At 37.4% G+C, this 24,188-nt stretch overlaps 1 long non-coding RNA gene across 1 annotated transcript; it reads left to right on the top strand.

Annotated features, from left to right (window-relative positions):
• Positions 1 to 19,116: 19,116 nt before the first annotated feature.
• Positions 19,117 to 20,640, top strand: LOC121125249 (uncharacterized). The gene is made up of 3 exons (XR_011781987.1): positions 19,117 to 20,142; positions 20,199 to 20,429; positions 20,506 to 20,640. It is a non-coding gene; the product is annotated as an uncharacterized lncRNA (long non-coding RNA).
• The last annotated feature ends 3,548 nt before the right edge of the window (positions 20,641 to 24,188 follow it).

The following is a 24,188-nucleotide window of genomic DNA, read 5'->3' as shown; positions in this document are numbered from 1 at the left end:
GTTCATATTAATTGAGAAGATTTGGGATGATTCTATTTGACTTTTGTTATGTTGAGATTAAACATATATTAAAAATTAGATATAATTAAACTACACATATATTTATTTTGGATATGCATGACTCTATTTCACAGTATTTAACGAGTTATCCGAAAATCCCTTCCGAGAACATTTATTATAACATCATGTACATAGTCCTTAAAACATCGATCCCTAAATTCACCGTATAAAATAACTTATTTAAACTCCAATTTTAGGGGAATGGAATTAAGTAGAAATATTTATTGAAGCTTATACGACATCCCTATGGCAAATCAATTCATTAAAAACTGCTTCATTTTCAGTATTAACATTTTTATTAATTATACCTAGAACTCATAATTACTTTCCGATTCGAACTTTAAAGTTGCATTGCCCAACAACCACTCTAAGCAACCATAAGATTCATTTGTTACTTTGACCCTCTAACATTTACTTCTCAGTAATCATGATAGAAAAGGATGGGGAAGGGGGGTAAAGGATTCGGGGATAAATGGCTCGGGGAGTGAAACGCTAGGGAGTTTAAAAAGACAGGGGTAATTTTTTTAGGAGGTGTAGATGTCCTGTTCCCATGTTGTAAGTATGTCAATTGTGATAATTCCGGTACATCACTATATTATTGTCCTCCTTCAAGCTTATTGTTATAATTAGGTTCTATGATGTGTAAACAAAGAAACAGCACATGGTTCTTTGTTTTACTAAAGTCCCTACATCTCTTTATATTAATTACCTAGTTCTTGTCTAAATAAATGTTATGTAAGTTTGTATAATTGATCATTTAAATACCCCGTTATTGCTATATATACTTAATTGTTTGACAAATGTTAAATAAAGCCAACCTTTTGGTAACGTATCTTAGTCTATTTTTACGACATAAATAAAGATATTTTGTATGCTTTATAAAGGTAGGACTATTTTAAATAAGGATGAATTTTTAGAGTCGAATAAGTTTTCAAATGAAAGGGTTATTATTGAATTTATACAATCGTGTAATGCGTGTCTTAAGGAATTAAAAGTTTAATTTTTAATTTTTAGTTGATATACTATTTTGAGTCGTCAGATAAAATAATTATTAATACATTTTTTTTTATTTCAATTCCTGAAATCATTCATTACACGATTGTTTTAATGTGCATTTCGTTTCCTACATATTAATATTTTTGAATAGATTCTTTTTTGGCTGTAATTGATTTAAAACAGTGTTTCCCAACCTTTCAAATATAGCGACCCATTTTAGAATAACTATTCCAGAAACGACCCCAATTCTTAAAATATCATATATATACAGTCATTTTTTTTTTACAAAAACGGTGATAAATTGTGATTATGAATTATAGACTATTTCTTCGTGAAGTAACTATAAATTTTGTAAATTCTTCATAAGAGAAGAAGATCACCCGATCGCCATCATATTTGAGGTTATTAATAAGATTTTTGAAACGCTTCATACGGAACTGTAGATGATTTTGAGTCCACAATGACACTTAAAGCAAACCCCTTTGACTTACTACCAGAAGCCTTGACCGCCATTGAAATTGTATTCTTAATTTTCTTAGAAAAAATCTAGCCATTTATTGAAAAAAAAAGCGGGAGATGATGTCATATTTTGTTAATCTATTCCAAAATTGGCTAATTTAGCAATACTGATGAGAGGAACAACAGCGGTGGATCGAGCAAAACAAAACATGTTCAAAACTACCTCAGACGTTGTGTTGAGTGAACTGTTACATTTAGTTCCATAGTATGAATTTATATAACCGTCTTAATATGTTTGTCACCGACGTTTAATATAATATACAAATTCGGCTCGAAATCAATTAAGGACCTTTTGACTTGACCCCATTAGGAGTCGAGTCCCACAGGTTAGGAACAACTGATCTAAAAAAAGAAAGGGAAACAATGACTCAATGTTTTAATGTGAAGAGTTTTCCTTGGATTAAGTGATTTGTGATAATATTAGCTTCGCTCTCTCGTGCGTTCTGAATGCGTCATCATGTATGTATTTCAAAATATGTATGAGGTTTTTTGTATTGTTTTGCTTTAATTATACACAAATGTTAGTCAAAAGTATATTAGATCAAATTGTGTAGGTAATTCCTCTTAACCTACATATCAAAATATCGCTATGAATCAAATATATATCGTATATATATACTTAACCAATAAATGTCATTGGTTCTCAAACTCTCAGCTATTGCTATAAATAAGCCATATATATATTTTCGTGACCAGGAACACTTCTGAAGTAATGCGTTGTTTTTTTCTTTAATAGTGCACATTATAGACAATCGAAATTTGTTAATTTATGAGCTGAAGAGGGTGGGAAAAGTATCTCCTGTATTACAAGTCCAAGTAGAGATCAATGTATTTGCGATTGAGTCTCACAAGTCATTCAATTCAAATCAAAGCCCTTAAATATATTTTATCGCATCCAGTTTGAATCTTAAGATTATTTCTTTTGAGCTTGTTTCAAGTCCATATTTATTTATTTGTTGAATTGTCATTTTAAAGTTATGGAGTCTAATAAGTTGAGAATAAATTAAGGTAAATTCGGGAATATATATCAGCTGAACAAACTTTTTAAACGTAGTGTTTAATTGGTTAACAACAAATATACAATGTATTGATTATAAATACCTGTATTATTATACCATTGTTATCCTGAAATGTGTGGCGATAACATAATAGCAAGCTGGGATTCTTTTGATGAAGCAGATAAAAACGCATTACAAGTTTTTTACTGCAATGAAAAACCAAGACGATTTTTTAAGGAGTCAAATACAATATTAAAACACTGAAAACCTGTCCAACAAGTTATTAATATTATAGATAATTGTTTTAATTTTTATATAAACATATTATATACAAGCTCAGTCAATTTGATCGTGCGGAATTTGAACTTTAAACCGAATTTTGATATCATCTCATCAATATCACCAATTTCAGTTGGCGAGGCATGTTCTTAACCAACTAGTCCTTTTCTTTTTTCCATCATTCCCGCAATGTGAATACTTACACACTCTTCTTTAAAAATAATTTTCACGTCATGACGTCTCAGTATCGTTTATGATCAGTGTTAACAAATAACCGATTTTTATCAGGTTCAGTTCACCTTAAAGACCGCGGCTCCTAAGGACTTTATCACTTTTTTAAATAGATATAAATTATAGTACTCATATAAACGGATATGTTTACCATACTGTTGCAATATTGAGAAAAAGCATCCCAGCTTGTTTTTATGTTATCCCCAAACAAACATTGCTTGATAGATTTATATTCGATAAATGTATGTTGATATTTTTATTGTATCCCCCAACCTTTCCTCTGAAAAGAAAAAGGAAAAAAAAAAAACCCCAAAATCTGTTTTTAGTTGGTCCAGTAATAAATGAAGAGTAGATTTGGAATACGTCCATGATTTGTGTTATCATTTACTTAGGGAACCCCTCATCAGAAATGTGACTAAATACCAGCAAGGTGATTGAGAGGCATGGTCGTTGCACAATATCTACAACTGGAGAATGATCTATTTGTTTATTTATCAATGTTTTTATGGTGTAGTTTATTGTGTACTACTAACTAGACGATCTCTTTACTCACTCTGTTGTCCAGGGGGAGTAGTGTAGGAGTTCAACTTGCATAGATGATATTAATAATTATTCATCATAGTACCTTGTATTCCTTTTCTTGTCTTGTCTTTTTTTATTTTCGTAAAAAGGAATGATCATTTTTACTCAGTTAAAATAAAGATATTTAAATCTTAACACATATTAGACCTCCCTTGGTCCTAACATAACTGGACGGGTGATATATAATTTGAGACCAATCACTTTGTGCCACAAGACATTACTATCATACATTTTTAGAGTATGCCCCTGAATTTAGTTGATTTTACACTACATTCCAGATATACAATAAAAATAAGAAATGCCCATTCTATAGTCCAGTGATTTGCAAATGGTGTGTTGTGAGACATTTGATAGAAATTAATTATGTACACAGTAATTCAAATTTTTTCAAAAAATATTAATTTTAATTTTAAGTACCCTCAAAGATAATAATACTTATCTCATAATTAATAAAGAAAAAAGTAGTAATCTTGGAAAAAGTAGTCATAAAACGCTCTCTTGGTGACAAATGCGAATGTAAGTCAATATGAAGGATGCTCATTTTTTCCCGTTCGAAAATGGGCGAAAAGTTTTTTTCAAGAGAAGAATGTTTGTACTAACAGACGTCATTCTCTAGGCTCTGAAAGTTTATTTTCCCGCGCAACTTTCCTAACATGAAATTTCCTCCAGGGCAATCTTCCTTGGGCAATTTTTCGCAGGACAGTACCATCTAAAAGCATTTCACGTTTAAAAGTCCACCAGATAAAGTTTTAAGATTGCGTATTTACACATTATATTAGCTGAGATATTGATAATACTCTATCACAAGTTAATAAAAGAGACGTAATCGCAAGGCTTGCTCACCTTGGTCACGATGCTTATGCCATTTTTTTTGTCATAAGCTATTTTGAATATATAAAAAAAAACCCAGCTTGTATGATAATAAAATTTTGCCTCATACAGTTTATTCCTACTATAATAGAAACATTAATAAATCAATAAATTATACTCGTTTTTAGAGACTACTCATTTGTATTCAAATCTTACACAATAGGCTAAAGACTCAAGCAAATACACCACCCTTTCTATTGAAAAAAAAAAAAAAAAAGTAATCCAGACTTTGATGTAAGAACCTTTTTATTTGAATATGTCATAATTTAAGGATCCACCTGATTTATTGACAAATAATAGATATAAATAATTGATAAATTATCTATCTCTGAAATGTATTGAAGGAACAACACAAAGAAAATTGTACATGAACCGAGAAGTATAAATTTGTTTCACATCAATTACTAATAGTAAAAACGAATGCTTACTAAACTTTTAGCACAGTTGAAAATAATAAAACTCGAGAGTTAATTATAAAAAAAAGAAACCAAAAGTAAACATGGCCACTCCAACAATTTGCAGATAGTTTAGCTGTCAGGAAATTGCATTAGATCAGGAGTCGAGTAACTTATTTTGGCGTTACCCCAAAGAACTTGAAGTAAAATCAATTGATCCCGTACTAGTGGCATAACATTAATTTGTTTATTCATTTAACACTCGGAAGTGAAAGTCTTTCTGTATGGCATGGAAAAAAACCACAAGAAAAATTACCCAAATTTTTTTCTAGATAACCCCATTTGAGGTTATTTTCCCGTCTATCCCGACCCTTGCATTAGATTAACAGCCATCAGCTATGACTCCGGTGCCGATCCTCAATTCTACCCTCGATCCGACAAGGACTTAAACTTATAACTCTACAACAACACCTGAGAGTTGCTCTTCGTCTTTCACGCACCAGATTATACCTTGACGTTATTATTCAACGTTTATGTTATAAGTATTGCTTTGAATTTATATTTGCGTTTAGAGTATAGCATAAGCCATCCTTAAATGACCTCCTCAAAATCGGCACTCCCGAAAGAGGTTCGAAAGAGGCACCCATGCAAAATTTCAGCTTCCTGGGTTCAAGGGTGTATGCAAGCATAAAGGACATACAAAAACTCCATTTTATATACATACAGAAAGTTGGGATTTTCATGACACGGTGAAATGTCTGACGCCGAACTGAGCAAGGGGTAAAATTTAATATGCTCAATACTTCTTGTGCGTGAGCACTCTGAAGTGCACATGCTTCCAATGGCCATTTATATGTTGAGTCATGAAGAAAAACTTTCTGGTCTTCTTACGCACAATTCCGATGTTGATCCTTGAAAATCAGTGAAATCTAATGGAATTCTTTCTTCATCTTCCATAGTGGATTTATTTGCTAATTTTGCAAGACATGATAATGATAAAGACGCAATTCTCAACACTCTTAATAAAACATTATGCTAAACAAAGAAACAAAATGACTATATACAAAAATGTACTTAAGGTCTGAGTTAGTAGAAATGGAAAAAAAAAAAAAATAAGAGCTACACCGTCCTCCTTTTAGGTGTTTTTTTTTGGACTGGACCGAAAAATAAAGATTCACATAAAACTAATTATAATTCAGATAAAGTAATTTTAGTGTCATAACAATGATGAAAGGACATATTTACCTCCGCCAATGGAATCGACAGCTAACAACAAATACTCATTTTTTTTTTTGTTTAGTGAGGTTACTCCATATTAAGGATTGATCGATGAGTTATTTTATATATTATTAAAGCAAAATTCGTATGTTTGTCGACGCTAGGCAATGCAGCATACTACCGCTAGAAATATAGTTTGAGAAAAATCTTTTGCACTCCCCTAAAGAACAAAGACAAGGGCTTTCCATATTCATTTCAGTAACACTGTGTTTGATCTTCAAATTCACGAGCAACTCCAAGGGAAGACCAGAATTGTTCTACGTGTATTTTTATATTATAGTCCAGGGAATACTGAAATGAATGTGGAAGGCAAGCCTTTCGATGCGTGCGATTATTTATACTAGAGTTGAAAAATAATCATTTACTCAATGAAAAGTAACTAATTACATCTTAGATAACTTAGACATTAGATGTATAAGACTTGGACTCATATTTTCAAATAAAATTGCCCAAAATAATTTCCCAAATAAAATCGATCACTTATTTTTTTTACTTAATTTATTTTATAGAAATATATATAAATGTCTTACTATACATACATTTACAAATAGGAGGCGAAAAATGGAGTCAATCCACAATTAAATAGAAATTAGATTTAAAAAGTATTTTAATAGTAGGACAATTTTTGGAAGTACATGTTCCTTCTTTCTTATACATGAAGGCGGCTATTTGCATCCGAAATTATCAGATAAAAGTATTTAAGAAGCCTCTATGAAGGTACAGGCACGTATACTAAAATCTACCATCACCACTTTCTCTTTCTAATTATTCTTCCCTTTTTTTTTTTCTCTCTCTCTCTTTCTATATCACGAACTTTTTTTTCCCTAGACTGAAGTAGATATTAAGTATGCTGTAATATAAAAAAAGTATAGATACAGAAAATCAATGAATTAGGTACAACAAATTTTAATTTTTCTAATTTGAATTTGAATGAGTATGAATCAATGAAGTAGCTAAGAATGAATGATACTAATTTATATGTTTTCAATATTAACCCAAGATATTTTTAATGACCACTTCCACCACCCTGATAAAAATAAAATCACAATTTTTGATATATATTAAAGCTTTATTAATATCATCATATTTAAATTAAATAAGTAAAGTAAGATGGACGTTAAAAATATATATCCATAATAAGAGGCAGATTTTTTCTATAATATCCGTAATTCCACTTCCGATAAACATCCAATATACTTCACCTATTGATGTTAAAAAATATATAATCTTTGTAAAGCAATTACATGATTTATTCTTTCCTTTTAATTATCCAGTATTCAACTCCTTATTTTTGTGTCTGATTATCTTCAGAGTATAGCAAGTTTCCTCTTTTTTGAAAATTTCGTTTAAAAGTGTACCTAAAGGTGTCCTCCAAGAAAGTAAACGACATAATGAATCCAAGAGGGTTGAGAAAATGTGATTCTTACCCATTAAAAGAGTCTTCCAAGAGTTTAGTTGCATAATTTAAACTTGATACCGGTTCCGTTGTACCTGATCTAGACTTCAGATAGGCTAAAATGTGGCCAACATTGGATAAACGACTCAAGATATTTGACGAACAAATATGGCTCAGTTTGATGTTAGATAACCGGGAACCATTGGCGAAAATCGAGTAAAAAATCGTTTTCCACTTTTAAGCCATATAAAATGATAGTTACAAGATCGTCTGTAGATACAGCAAAATAGATTGTGTATTCTTCATTCGATATTTCGTGAATGCCTTCGATCAATCATGATCTACCCAGCTTCTGCTTAATATCCTTGATTTTTTTGGATAGCATCTTCTTTTAAAAATTAGTGAATTCGATTCGTTAAACGACTTTTATCTCGTTCAAATCTGTAAAAAAAAAAAAGAAGATTAATGGTTATCATAGTTATGAAGTTCTGAAATTTCAACATATCCTTGTAAGTATTATATTACTATTGTGCGCGGAAAACTGCCCTAGGGAAAATTGATGGAAGATTGCTCTGTAGAAAATTTTCATGGAGGAAAATTGCCAGTTAAGAGAATAGCTCGGGAGAAAAGAGCCCTTATTTTGTTCAAACTTCATGATGAATAAAAACACATTATAAATTTGCTGAATATTATTTATGACAAATATCCAAATAAAATTGTTTCTTCCATCCCCGAAGGAACCTCTTTGAGTGATAAGTGTGAGTAATAATATTGTTTAATAGGCAGTGGTTTTTGAGGATAAATAAGTTAGATCTTTTAATATGGTTTAATTGGCAGTGGTTTTTGAGGATCTGGGTTTTTTCAACCATATCTTAAGAGGCCCTTTAGTCATTTATCCCCCTCCTTACTAATCCTCTAGATCCATTTCTTAGGAGATTGGATTGAATTTAAAAAAAATGCCAGGAAATTGTATTGCAATAATATTACTCACACTTGAAGGAACTACCATGGGGAATAGAAAAAAACATTTAGATATTTGCCAAAAATATTATTACGCGAATTTCTAATGTGTTATTATTCATCATTAAGTTTGAAGAAAATACGAGAAATTTTCCTAACTGGCAATTTTCTCCGAAGCAATCTTCAACTGGCAATTTTCCACAGGGAAGTTTTCCTAGTACCTATTACTATATATCTTTCTAATGTAGTTTACATAAAATAAACTGTCAAATTGTTTAAATACTTCCCTAAGACATTACTTATTAGTCCAAGAAGGTAATTTAGCCGGTCTTTCAAGATCTTTCTGGGACCTTGGAACATTGGGAAATATTGTTGGGACAGGATCTGCTTTAAGTTTTCTTCTTTGGATAGGTTCACGTCTTTGGTTTCAAAAAATAATTTGTATCTGTTCTTTCAATTATAAAAACTTTCTCCAAAAATTGCCTACTACTCATTATTGAATTATGGTTTGACTCCTAATTTTGCCTTCTAATTGCTATAATCAATGGATCAGAAGCTCAGGGTCTTTAGAAAATTTATGAAAAAATTATTTTCTCTCTTTGAATCCTCAAGTTTCTTTTTCTTTGACTTGGGGAAAACCAATCCTGGAGCCGGGACAGCAGCAAATCATTCTATTTAAAAAAGAAAATATAAGTTATAAATATAATATTTTGCGTTATATTGATTAAGTTTCTCACTTCGAGTTCGAGACGATCGGTTACAGCTTCACCGCGGACACACTTCAAAACAACATACATCAGACAGTAAAATCATGTTCATACTTTTTCTTTTGCACACTGGTATAAAAATAAAAAAGACCATATTCATTTCAGTGTTCCCGAATAGTCTGTACAACTGAGATAATATTATGTTTTATAATATAGTTATCTGAAGTTATGTATTAATCATGCTTCTCATGATTTGCAACTTATGTGGAATGAGAATTACCTTTTAAAAGTTAAAAAGTTGGCTAACATGTCAAATGAAAAGTTGACTTATGATTTTAGACAAATAATTTTCTTTATCAAAATTCAATTTAATTTTGATCAAGACTCTCGATAACTATTGTTATTTTATCATCCATAAATATCTAGTCCAGTCTCTCCTAGCCTTCTCCATATTAAAAGAAGTAAGAGATGTGTTTCACAATTATGATGTATGAGTACTTAAAAAAATTGATCAGGTTATTAATTCGTTTGTTTGTATCGTCAGTTGGGATGTGAGTCCTGATGGGTGCGGTGCTGAGTGTATTGATAATTTGTCAATTACAAACTTAGAATCGAGTTGAGTAATTACTAATTAGTATCCAATTAGAATTGAATACAATAAATGTTCCGCCTATTGATACTATTTTTTGGATTGAGCAGATAGTTGGTTTTTATTTAAAAATTGCCTTTGTCAATCTTGATTTTTTTTTCAAAATTCATTTAATTGTTGTTTTTCTTCAGGTATCTTGAGCCACACAAATGTTCGGGATGGAGAGAATACTTATCATAAAGGAACTTCTTTGAAACAAGGTGAGTTCGTGAACTTTGAACTTAGTTGAAAGAAAGAAATAGACTTCATATTTACGTGTTATTTGATCAAAGTCTTCTCAAAGTGTTACATGTTTAATGTGAAACATTTTCGTTCATATTTTAATATATTAATGGATGTTCCTTTGAATCATTTAATTTACTGCCAAATATAGTTATTACAAGGGTTCAATATTAATTAAATTAATTTTTATAAAATCCATGCCCCATTTTATTTTTTTGTGTATTTGATCTCAGTTACACAAATATGTAAGTGTTTTTTTTTTCACTCTAGGACAAGGATTTCAAGTGAATTCCTCTACGGTACATCTGAAAATCACAGAAAAATTACATACCATCAACGTCTTAAATAGTTACACTTTTAGTACAAAAATGTAGCAAAATTTGGTATTTTTAACTCAAAATATCTTCAAGTAGTTTAATGAAAAGTGTTTCAACCCCTTCCAGTCTCCCATAAATTAGTAAAAAGTAATTTTGCTGAGTCTATCTTAAAGAATGGATAATTAATAAGTGTCCATTGTATATAAAAGATTTATTTTTACATAATAATACTGAAATTGTTATTATTGAATATAGTCTCATCTTCTGTAATTAAACTACGAAAGTCTTTTGTTAACTTGAGTGCTCTATCACCTGTATCATTAAATGCTCATAGCATTGAAAAATTTGTTCTGGCTTTAATATATACAATCCTATAGAGAAGGATCCTCATTGGATCTTACATTGGACCTTACATTGATCAAAAAGCTCTCCCGTCCTGGAATGCGGGGGTAAATACCCCCTTGGATGGAACGGAGCCGCCACACATAAAATAGATAAGGAGTACTCAATACGGCTTTTTAATTCTGCCCTATTAACAGGCTCTTTTCCAGATAAATTGTTATCTGCTAGGACCACTTTTATTCCTAAGATACCCTCCCCTGCACCCTGGTCAGATTATGGGCCAATTACCATCCTCCCTCATGTCACACGTATCCTTCAAAGGATTATTGACAAGAGGTTGAGGGTGATTCCCTATAACAATGTTCATAAGGCCTTTAGAAAAGTTGATAGTGTATCCGAAAACACAATTCATTTTGGACCAAACCATTCGACATTCTAAGAAGACTTATAATACAATATTACTTACCTTTCTCGATATTAGAAAAGCATTCAGTTCCAACTGAGATTGATACATTTATTATGTATGTCTTACATCTTGTTCGAACTTCCTACAATGAGGTAAGAGTCGTAAATTGGGATCGGGGATCCAAGCATTTCTGTCTAATTAAAACAAAGCATTGTGATGGTTGGAGAGCAATGATGACACAGTGTGATTTCTACCCAGTGCTCTGAATGTCGAAATGAAGAGATTCACCCAAGCACAGATAGACGGCGGGAGTAACTATGACTCTCTTATGCACCTCCATTTCCATTTCGGTGAACAGGAGGGATTAGCGCTATTACTATAACATAAATAGCCATTGTTGTGTTGACTCTACACCCATCAGGGCATTAAGCCTTGATGCTACGTATAAATACCTTGGCCTAACGTTTAGTGTACATAGTGTATGTAAGTTGGACCCGGTGAAGTCCCTGAATATTTACATTGACAGGATTGGGCGGGCCCCGGTCTCCTCTATTTGAAATACCATATTTTGAAGACGTTACGAGGCTAACATTTCATAACACGAGGAGCCCCATCACTTCAAAATTACTGAAAGCATGCGACCTTAGTATTCGTCGGGTGGTCCGATCGTGGTTTGGTCTGGCACACGACACCCCCACATCATTTTACTATGCCAAAGTATCGTCTGGTGGGTTCGGTCTTCCTGAACTTGATGTCCGCACAACCATTGCCTTTAATAGACGCCTGGGACACCTTCGAAATAGCTCTGATCCGGTCATCTGTTCGATTTTAAACTTCGAACCCAGCGCCTTTAAGGTTAAGCCAATCGTGGTGCGAGGTGTGACATTGAGAGAAAGGGAGCCTTTGAACGGCTTATATACCAAGGACCTCTATGAGAGGATAGACACTCTGGGGGCTCAAATCAACAGGGAATGGTAGCAACTCATTCATGTTCTTATCAGGGCTGGACATGACCATTGCCGACTACCAGTTCTGTGCCGCTGTGCAGATTATGGGCGGCAGTGTCAAAACGAAGTCCAAGCCAGCGAGATTTGTGCCCTTTGCTGATGGGAGTATATGCCCGGCCTGCCCCCAGATTTGTTGCAACCTGAGCCATGTGCTGCAAGCATGCGTCCTCATTCAGGACCTGAGAGACGAACGCCACGATGGTATTGCGGAAATGATTTTGTCCTCTCTCAACAAGAGTGGCTTCCATTGTTGCACACAAAATAACATCCCCCTTGGCTCTTCCTTCATAAAACCGGACATCATTGCAAACTCGCTTGAAAGAAAGTGTTATGTTATAGACCCTACCATCACATCGGATGGTGGTAATATTGCAACTGCCAAATCATCCAAAATCGACAAATGGCACTCCGGACGCAAAGGCAGCCATGTTAGAGTCAATATCCGCTAACTCTGCCAGTCCCACCGAAGTGGTGCTATTAGTCGCCAACTGGCGGGGTGTTCTGTCTAAGAACACAGTGACCCACGTGAAGGAGACACTGAAAATGAAGCCGGTCTATATAGCCTATATCCAATTGCGGATTCTGTCCGAGAGTCACCGGATGTTTAGGCTGGCTAGAGACAATACTACATAGAACCCTTCAATTGTTCAATTGTTAAATTGACATTTACCAATTTAAAAAATTAATTAATCGAAACCTGGATCGCCTTGTCCGGCTCTATTCCCAGAACCCCGGTTTTCAACTGGGTAGATTATCCCCTGATTCCTTTCGGTCTCTATTTTAAGTATAACCCCGATCGGTCAGGTTCTGAAAAATTGTTAACCCTGGTTTTTTCAGATACTCAAGTCAGAAAGTTATTTATATCGTCTCTTCATACCTCCTGGAGGAGGACCTCATAACTTTAAATTTTAGCTGTGTATTGAAATTAGTTTGGTCGATCTCCTTTTATCGATCCTTTATATATCATCACTAATATGCCTATAACAGGCCACTGTTAATAAATCACTTGTATCAAGGATAAACAACGCACACCCTTTCTCCTTGAAGTTCAGTGGAACACTGCCTGACTGCTTGCTTTTACCCGGCTGGCTTCAAAGTAGAGCCTTGTAATTACTATTGACCTAGATCAACAGGTTGACACCCCCCTGTTTCAGGGATATTGCCTGACAGGAGGTGAAACTTGGTGGTTCCTCTGGTAGTACTTCCAATGCAGGATTAGTAATATTATTATTAATGAGACAATAGTAATCGTGTTGCTTAGTAGCATGAATTTTTGTACCCTTTTCTTTCTTCTTGCCAATTTCAAGCTAAATTTCTGCAAAATTGCTACCTATCTGCGGATGGTAGCGTGTCCCAATGGTACACTACAGCTTATATGTTAGTAATTTTATAATTTATTTTTTGAGATTGCTTATATAATGACGTTGTATACTTTGACGGCTTTTTGTATCACTTCTTTTTGTCCGTCGTTTGCTACTGTCTTTGTGGCTTGTACCACTCAACCAAAGGAGAGAAAGTTATGTATTAGAATTATTATTCCTCAGTGCTGGCCGGTACTTATCTTTTAACGTCCGTTCACGGCCGTAATTAAGTAAATTAGCTCAATATATAAGTCACCTCTATAATAGGCTTGATTTTTTAGCATCTCCTTGGCCCACCTGGCTGCCGATATTGCTTCAGGGTTTTTACTCTTTCTTCGCCCGTGCTAAAAAAGAATAAGTTGTCCTGCAACTGCCAGCAGATTTTGAAGGCGTGCTGCGCCTTTGGTTGTAATATTTAATTAGCCACAACCTAGCTGAATTCCTGCGTTGCAGAATGCTCCCACTGCCCTCCAGGAAAGCATAGATATGAAATATATTCTCATCTTCTGTAATTAAACTAGGAAAGTCTTTTGTTAACTTGAGTGCTCTATCACCTGTATCATTAAATGCTCATAGCATTGAAAAATTTGTTCCGGTTTTAATATATACAATCCCATAGAGAAGGATCCTCATTGGATCTTACATTAGACCTTACATTGATCTTACGTTGAGGCGAACCTCCTAGCCTAACAAAGGAGATGTACTAGAACACCCCCCTCTTTTCCAAAAAAAAAAAAAAATAAAAAAAAAAAAAATAACTTATATTTTGTTGCTTGCCCCAATCACGTTGGATGAGGTCAAAAAAGCTCTCCTGTCCTGGAATGCGGGGTAATACCCCTTGGATGGAACAGAGCCGCCACACATAAAATGGATAAGGAGTACTCAATACGGCTTTTTAACTCTGCCCTATTAACAGGCTCTTTTCCAGATAAATTGCTGTGTGCTAGGACCACTTTTATTCCTAAGATACCCTCCCCTACATCCTGGTCAGAAAGCATTCAGCATGGTGTATGTAAGTTGGACCCAGTGAAGTCCTTGAATACTTACATTGACAGGATTGGACGGGACCCGGTCTCCCTCTATTTGAAATACCATATTTTGAAGACGTATGGACTTACAAGGCTAACATTTCATTACACGAGGAGCCCCATAACTTCAAAGTCACTGAAACATCCGACCTTAGTATTCGTCGGGCGGTCCGATCGTGGTTTTGTCTCGCACACGACACCCCTACATCATTTTACTATGCCAAAGTATCGTCTGGTGGGCTCGGCCTTCCTGAACTTGATGTCCGCACAACAATTGCCTTTAGTAGACGCCTGGGACACCTTCGAAACAGCTCTGATCCGGTCATTTGTTCGATTTTAAACTTCGAACCCTTAACTTTAAGGTTAAGCCAATCGTGGTGTGCAGTGTGATATTGATAGAAAGGGAGCCTTTGAACGACTTATATACCAAGGACCTCTATGAGAGGATAGACACTCGTGGCCTCAAATCAACTGGGGATGGTAGTAACTCATTTATGTTCTTATCACGGCTGGGCATGACCATTGCAGACCACCAGTTCTGTGCCGCTGTGCAGATTATGGCCGGCAGTGTCAAAACTAAGTCCAAGCAATCGAGATTTGTGCCCTTTGCTGATGGGAACATGTGCCCGGCCTACCCCATATTTGTTGCAACCTGAGCCATGTGCTGCAAGCATGCGTCCTCACTCAGTACCTGAGAGTTAAACGCCACGATGGCATTGTGGAAATGATTGTGTCCTCTCTCAATAAGAGTGGTTTCCATTGTTGCACACTAAATAACATCTCCCTTGGCTCTTCCTTCATAAAACCGGACATCATTGCAAACTCGCTTGAAAGAAAGTGTTATGTTATAGAGCCTACCATCATATCAGATTCTGATCTTTTGTAGATAATTTATTATTATATATATAGGTATCGCAAATAGGTTAGGGTTTTTTTTGGGTTGTAATAACATACCCCTTGTTACCCCTCATTTGACGCGTGCACCTCAGACGAGTATTTTGATCATAGCCCACCACTTTGGGTGATCATAGACTGTGATACGAGCCCTTGAATGGTGTAAATTTTTACCCCTTTTCGAAATTTACTGATTCCTAGGATTCACATCTCCTTTTAATATCTACTCCAAGGGAATCAAATCCCGACCGGTTGTGCTCAAAGTGGTCAAAAAGGGCCTACAGAGCCAAGAGTCACACCAAAAGTTCTGGAATTTTACACTGATTAAGGAAAAGTAACTGTCAACAACCCTCGAGCGACTTTAATCCTCAGGCTGGCCCTTTCTATATTACTACTTAGAAGTTGTCCTAGGTTCGAGGCTAGGAAGCAGCTATAAATATTTTTTCTTGCTAATTAAACCACGGGTTCGTTCCCTACGAACAACAGGAGAAAATACTAAATAAATAGAAACTGCATTGTGTTTTGCCGTACATTCCGGGCTGTCCCGGAATCGATCAATATCCATCCTAACGGTATTATAAATAGTGTCCCATATCCCACGCGGTACTAGTATACGTTAGTTGTATTGGTTTTACCTCCCGGACCGCCAGTTCAAAAGTGAAAGCACTTGCTTTCTCTTTACTTTTGAACGAAAGGGTTCATACCTAATCAGTAGGTTAAACTTTTTTCTACTAGTGAAGCAGACTCTGAAGCCTCTCACTTGTCACGATCAACGTTTTTATCTGTAGATACTCTTATTTCTTTCTTATTTCTTCATAGAGTAAGATGGAGATTTTATCAACGATTCCGGTCTGCTGCTGTACCAAAAGATTATTGTCTTGCGGCAATATGTCTTACCCAGGTATCAGTATCAGCTCATCCGCGGCGGGTACAGCAAAGGCTACCTATCTTTGATAGATAGGGAGGTTGAGAAATTTGTTCGTTCGAACTTAAGACTCTTCCATGATACCCCTAAGTCTTTCATAAACGCTGCGATAACGTCCGGTGGTTTGGGGATCCAAAACCTAGAGGATCAGATTACTCTGTTGAGGGTCGAAAGGAGGGGCAAGTTGGAAAGTTCCCCTGATCCGAGTGTTAGGCTGGCGAGCACCTCTGTGAGGAAGATGCTCAGCCTGAAATCCCCTACAGTCAATGGTGTTGAGTGCAAGTCTCAAAGCCAATACTCCAGTTTAAAGGCAAAGGAGCTTTATGAGAAGGTTGACACGAAAGGACTGAAGTCCTGTAAGCAAGGTGTCCGTGTTGGCTCCTACTTACATATAGACCACATGAAGATCACAAACGAATCTCTGTGGAGGTGCGTTCAAGTTCAATCCGCGAGTCTTTCCGTTAAGTCGAAAGTTACTCGGCAAGGAATACCCGGATTGGACAACAAGTGTGAAACATGTCGGGACTGTGTGAAGAACCTGGCTCATATTGTGCAAACTTGTCCGCGAGCTGGAGGGGTAAGAATTAACCGCCATGACGACGTTGTCGCCTATGTGACTGGGCGGCTGCAGGCAAAGGGGTGGAAGGTGAAGACTGACGTTCAGTATGTAAATACGAAGAATCGGTTGCAAAAGCCAGACATCCTAGCCTCAAAGGATAAAAGGGTGGTCATCATAGACCCAACAATCATCTCAGATGATCGAGATCTCACTGCAGCTCACGTTGAAAAACGGGCCAAATATGCTAATGAGGACTTAATGCAACATGCACGAAAAACCTTCGAGTTGGAGGATAGTGCATCTTGTGAAATAGTCCCAATGGTAATTAATTGGCGTGGTGTTTGGTCAGAACGGTCATTCAAAGATGCTAGAAGAGTGCTTGGATTGAAGCCTATAGAGCTAAGCATCATCCAAATGCGCACCCTAGAAGGCACCTTCAAGATCTGGAGAACAGAGCGGAGCAGGCCGGACAGGGACGTCTAGCCGCATCTGATACCAGGTGCACTTATCATGCAAAAATAAGCTAAGGCATGCAATTAATTAATTAAACAAGTAGCAAAGATCCGAAGTCATTTCTAGTCCGATGAACTTAGGGTGGTTTGTTACAGGGGTTTTAGTCCTGAACTGAACAGGGCGTTTTTCCCCGTGGGGTTTTCCCAAATAAAAATCCTGAGGGTGAGGTACCAGCTTAGATAGTAATCTAGGTTCGAGTATTGACTTTAACCGATTCTGGGGAGGAAACCCCGTCTTGGGAATGTTTCCCTGGTGATCTCAGCTTCTATGATAAGACAGACTGGGACACACATACGGCTTCCTGCTTGAACCGCATTTAAAAACCTATGGTCTACCCCCATATAATACGGCCCCATCGTTCATGATTGGTAACTCCGACACTGAGTCAGAGTTTAATTCAATGTTGTACCTCCAATGCAATCACCTCTTCGATATGAAGGCTGATCTTGAAGTGCACAGAATTGCTTACCACAATGATGGTGTGGAATACCATGAGCCTGACCCTGGGGAAATAGAAGGTGCATTTAGCTGCAGTGATGGCTGTGCCACATCAGAGGCTATTTATAGAGTTGAGGACATTCCATTCCTCACTCCTGAGGCCCCGCTTCACCCTACATATGATGACTTTATCCTTGATTCGGAGAGAACAGAGATGGCTGAGAAAATAGTGCATGTCACTATGTCGCAGTTGGCTCCTGACGTTCCTCCACAAGGAACTCTGACGAGGTCCTCAAGTGTGACGTCCATGACGATCACAACAAAAAAGAGGAAGAAGAAGAAGACTAAGAATGCCTCAAACAAAGGCAAGTCTCAAATAACAGATTCAACACCGTCAATCCCGCTAGAAACAGCGTAATGGCTCACAGATGTGGTGTTAGGTCATTGCCCTGAGGAACTTGCCTCCTGACCGAATGCTTAAATGGGCTCGGGTTTGTCTTAAAGCCGAGAAATCAACCTGAACCTGTTAACACACACTTCCTGGGTAATACAAGCCCCCAGCTAGTAAATGTGTTGACCCCCCAGCTAGTAAATGTATTGACCCCCCAGTTAGTAAATGTATTGACCCCCCTGAGTCTCAAAACGTCTCAGTACAGAGCTCAGGGTCTTGTCTACGTTTTGGGTACAGTATGTAATAATGATCTGGAAAGTTCTACCAAGGCTGTTTGCCCTGACGTTAATAGGGTGATGTCCTCCCAAAGCACGGAGTCCTTTAGTGCGGTAGAAAGAGCCTCAAAAGGAAAATATGTTTCAATTAAGAGAAACCCCTCTTTTGTGAGCTCAATTATAGTACAGTCTAACCAGATTTTAAAAGGGCATGTGAAGATTGCAAGGTGCTGTTGGATAACCAGGCCGAAAAAGATATTGAAACGGGTTATCATCGGAGTACAAAGCACGAATCAGTGGCCACTGCTAGTGGTGAGTCTAATGTCAAATATATTCCTCACAATGAGCAGCCAGCTGAAATTGAAATCGAAATCGTTAAAGAGAACCCGTCTCTTTATAGAGTAGAGGATGATGAGGAGCAATTGATCTTCCCAGTTTCCTCTTTTTCTGGCAATACCTCACCTGCATCTGCTTCTTTTTCTTTGGATACTGTTGATGACAGCAGTACCGATATTACTGTCACAGAGGTTGATATAAGGTCTGCTATGTCCACGTACCGGAAGGTTCGTTTTAACGACCTTAGGAAAAACAACCAAACAGCTTCACCTCCTTCGAATACAAATCGTAATAAAAGATTAAGGCTCGAGCAAAGGGTCCTCGAAGGAAATTTGTAAACGGAGAAAATTTGGATAGGGCTAGGTCTAGTTCGTTCGAATCTTTCTACCCGACGAATAGCCCCCCCCGACCCCCAGAGATCCGTGGCAATTACTATTGTTGCCACCCTAGAAGTGGTGCAAATACTTATAATAAGGAAGTTTATAAGTTAAATAACCACCCACACCCGTGGACAAAAGGTTTCAGAACCTCAATACCTTTCCCACTATCCACTACCCTCCCCTCCTCCCTTAATGCACGCCCATGCCAATGGATTTGGTCCATATGACCGGTCTATGTCGGCGTTGTCATCACCATATTACTTTGTCTAATAAATTTACCCATGTACTAATATGTTTTGTTTATATATATATATATTGCATGGACGTGGATGTTGGTACCAAAGTGAACCGATAAAAGACAATATAATGGTCGTCTTCCCTCTGTACTCAACGAAAGGTGATTTCGGTGAATGGAACAGTTTGAAATCAGCTATTAAAGTTGTATTTAAATAATTTTTTGACTCATTATAATATATATTTATTGCAGGGCTTATTATTTCATGTCCACATAAATAGAATATGTATTTTTGAAAGTTATTCAATAACCTCTATTTATTTATTTATTTGTGTATTGTAACAAAATAATATAAAATGTACTATTTAGTGTATTATTATATCAGCCGTCCATGACATATTTTCATTTATAAACTTATACAAATATGTGTACATTATGCATCAGATCTCTCTCTCCTTCAGTCCAAACATGAAGCGTTTGGATCTCTCCTATTCACTTTCCAAAATCCAACATCGTCCAACCCGGAATTAACGGGCAACTTCGAAAAGATTGGTCGACTCCTTTCATCTATATTATTTATTATTTTTTGTGTGGTATGTGTGTGTTCATTTACTGTTAAGTCACTTTTTATATATATTTTGTATTTAAGGTAAGCTCGGCAATGTGTGTTTATATATCTATTTACGCGTATGATAATAAATGTTTAGATGCTGGGTGGGAATGGGTTGGAGAAAGACATGCCGTGGCGGGGCTATACAAAATATCGGGTGTCTGTTGACACTGTAAAGCTATATCGCAAGGGCTTGAGACCCACTAGTTCATCATCAGCGGGAGTAGGGTTGTTGCTGCCAATAGCAACAATCATTTTAATGAAAATAAGGTCAGATTTACAGTTCCCTTCATGTGGTTGCTGTCTTGCTCCATCCTATTTTGATTCTTTCCGTATCTTATAGCAGTGTCGAACTTAAATAATCAAATATATAATGTTATATTCACAGTCCAAGAAGCGAAGTAGAGGTGTGAACACATTTGGATTCCAAGCCAGATCACTGATCAGATAATTGTTTACACGACTTCACCGAAATTTCAGCCAGCGCTTTAGGAAACTACATCCACATCGTCTCCTATCAAAATCGAACTGGTTCCTTATTTGAAGAAAGTTAAATTGGAATTGTGGGCCTGCGTTCATTTCTCCAAATTTTCCTCGTCCTCCAACACCCCTGTGACGTTCTTCTTCCGCTATAAATTCCAGGACAGCACTCGACCTCAAACAAATACATCAGGTTGTACTGCATATTTATATTAGAGTGAAGAGTTGCAGTTCTTTTCTCCTTCCCTCTCCCTATATTGTAAACAATCAAAAATTTACAATAATCTCCAACCTCACCTACTATTCTTTGTTTTTTTCATTTCAAGGTTAGGTGTTCTCATAGCAGTGGCGTATTGTTTGCATAGTTGACATTTAGCCACTATTTAATTTAATTTAATTTCATTCCTCCTTGTTTTTTTTTTTTGTTATTTTCCCTTCTGTAAAAACAGAGATTATCTAATTATCTAATATATATTATATACCATTTACGTTTACTTTTTTCTCCCATATTTATTCAAATTTAAATAAAAATGAGCTCCTCTATCGCACTGAACATTAACTCCATTCAATTGGATTGTCCTCTTTGTGACTTCTTTGCAAAATCAAAATCCGGCCTAAGGGGGCACATAAATGTAATCCACTGCTCTGAAGAAGCTATGCAGAACCACGTCTGTCCAAAGTTTTCCTTTAGACCCAAAAGGTCTGTTATTAAGCGACTCCAGAACCCAACTCACTTGGCAAAAGTGAAGTTGGCCCGTTCAACCATTAGGAAGCTTGATAACACTACGACTGAGGTGTCAAGTGACTCTTCCATCAGCTCACGATGTGATGACACCACTATAGACTCGACTGACTCACCGGCTTCCCCACAGGGCCCGACAGAGGTGATTGACCTTGTAGTCTCTCCGGTGCCGAACCCGTTCATTGACTCCCAGGAGCCGAACCGGATCGAGTGCACCCCATCACAGAACCGTCCTCTAGAGGTGTCAAACACTGACGCCCCTCTTGGACCTAGACGCGACTTAAAAAGACCTACTGAGACTGATGAGACGCCCATCTCAAAACGGATTTAAAGGTTGTTGTCACAATCTATACCGAACTCGGGTAAGAATAACGAAGCCTTAAGCAGTCCCAACCTCTGTTCTATTCCTGATGGCCCCCTTGTTCGAAAACAAACACGGGTACAGCAGACCTTGATCCCTGACGACCGTGCTTTAATAATGAGCAACCTTAATAGAGCTTTGGACGTACAGGCGAACAGACAGCCTACACAACGAGGAAACTCGACTAACTCTAGGCCATCGAACACATCGACAACCCCACCCACTTCCTTTCCTTCTAATGCGGCCAGGCTTGTTTTAGTGCAAGAGAACCTTGCTTCTGCCCAACGAACCGCTGAAGCCGAGGCTATGTTGGTACTACGAGCTGCAGTCAATACCCCCATGACCCACACCCAGATTATGTCTGAGTTTGAGAATCAGGGTGTCTGCCAGCAAATAGTAACAGCAGTAGCCCCCATTAATAATCAACAGCCTGTAGCTCCCTCCTCAGCCCTAACAGCCTAGGCTGCTACAAAAGCCAGGGCAAACAAGGTGGCAAGGCACATGAAGCTCCTCTCTGACCGGGAAAAATCAAACACTGATGGTTCCCAGGAGGGACCATGGGTCCGAACCAACCCCTTGTACCTCGCCTTTACCTGTGGGCGTTTCTCAGGCTTCTAAGAGACATTATCTTTAAAAACCAACAGACTAGACATAGTGACTTGGTAATTTGCCTCCACGGCCTTTTGAATTACCTGACAACTACTAGATCCCCTAGCTCATTGTCTTCCAATGGTGAAAAACTATTTGAGACGTGAGTATAGGGCACGACCGACTACTGCACTCATCAGAAGTCTGTCTGAGTTACTGATATGACAACCTGCACCCAATTTAAATGACCTTATTAAGGTTATAATTGAGTCCAACGTTGGGTTGAACAATGACACGACAACTGATACTAGAATACGACGGGTAACACCCTCCTCATCCACAAGGATGGCCTTTGCGAAATGCCTTGAACGTGATTTCCCAAGGACCACACGAGCCCTGCTTCAAGGTGAAATAAACACACTTGCTGCAGACAAGAAGATGCCGGCTGAATACGCCCCTTGTTGGAAAACCTACTTTGAGCGTCCCTCCCAGTGTGATGAACGAGATATCCCCCATGAACCCCCATAACGTATGCTTCGTTGTTGGACCCCATCACTTTGAATGAGGTTAAGAAAGCCCTCCCATCCAGAAATGTGGGAAAAGACCCTTTAGGATGGAATGGTTCTGCCACCCATAAAATTGATAAAGAGTGGCTTATTAGAGTATTCAATTCTGCTCTACTTACAGGGTCTCTGCCGGATGTTTTGCTTAAGGCTAAAACTACCTTTATTCCCAAAATACCCCCCCAACATCATGGTCAGAATTTAGGCCGCTAACTCTCCTTCCTCATATTACTCTGGTCCTTCATAGGATTCTTGAAAAAAGTTAAGAGTTGTACCATATGCCAATGTTCAAAAGGCTTTTGGGAAGGTTGATGGTGGCTCTGAGAACACTTTTGTTCTTGATGAGGCTATTCGACATTCCAAGAAGTCTTTTGAATCTATCTCTTTGGCCTTCCTTGATATAAGGACTCTGTGAATCACCAGTCCATTGAGCGTGCATTCAGGTCTGAGGTTCCTTCAGAGATAATTAAATATTTGTCAGTCGTCCTTTCGCATGGCCGGACGTCTTTCAATGATATATCTAACGTGGGTTTTGGGTCGTGTATCCTCCAGGGCGTTGCAATCTCCGGATTAGTATTTAATCTGGTCATTGACATGGTCATGGAGGATATGACTTCCCATAATCCGTTTCGAGTAAATGGTGCTGAGTTGTCGTGCCTATTGTTCGGCGACGACATCGTGCTGATATCCTCAATCCAGTAAGGGGCTTCAGGCCTCGGTAGAGTCATACGTTGCAGCTGCTGGCCAGGTTGTCTTAACACCAAACCCAGCAAAATACGCCAGCCTTACCATCTAGGGGCTACGCAATCAAAAAGATTCGTACAAGATCTTGAGTCCACGATTAGGGTGGGGGTACTTGTATGCCCCAGCTGAAGTCGGGAGACTTTAATAAGTATCTCGGGCTTAATTTCACCTCAGATAGTCTAGTGAGATCGTCCTCCTCTAAAAGGGCCGTGATGACGCCAAATAGAGTTAAGACTCTTACCATAACGCCTTTCCATAAATACATAATTCTGAGGGACTACCGGACTCACAGGCTCACTTTTGAGATTGTGAGTGGAAAGTTGTCTCAGGGGGAGTGTTAGAAGATTGATGTGGAGGTACGTAAATCAGTCCGGGAGTAGACTGGACTTTGTCATGACACCCCTACCGATTTTTTTTCACTCAAAAATTGCTGCTGGGGGATAAATCTTGGCATCTTCGAATTAACGAGTCAAATTTAATTAAAGCAATATTACAAGTTCCTAATGTTAGGTGCATCGTCAGCATTCGAAAATAAGCTGTATGCTCATCCT

The sequence above is a fragment of the Lepeophtheirus salmonis genome, chromosome 10 (assembly GCF_016086655.4).
Source record: "Lepeophtheirus salmonis chromosome 10, UVic_Lsal_1.4, whole genome shotgun sequence".
In the NCBI taxonomy this organism is placed as follows: domain Eukaryota; kingdom Metazoa; phylum Arthropoda; class Copepoda; order Siphonostomatoida; family Caligidae; genus Lepeophtheirus; species Lepeophtheirus salmonis.
The sequence above is the reverse complement of the archived record's forward strand: the minus strand, read 5'-3'. Positions and strand labels throughout refer to the sequence as shown.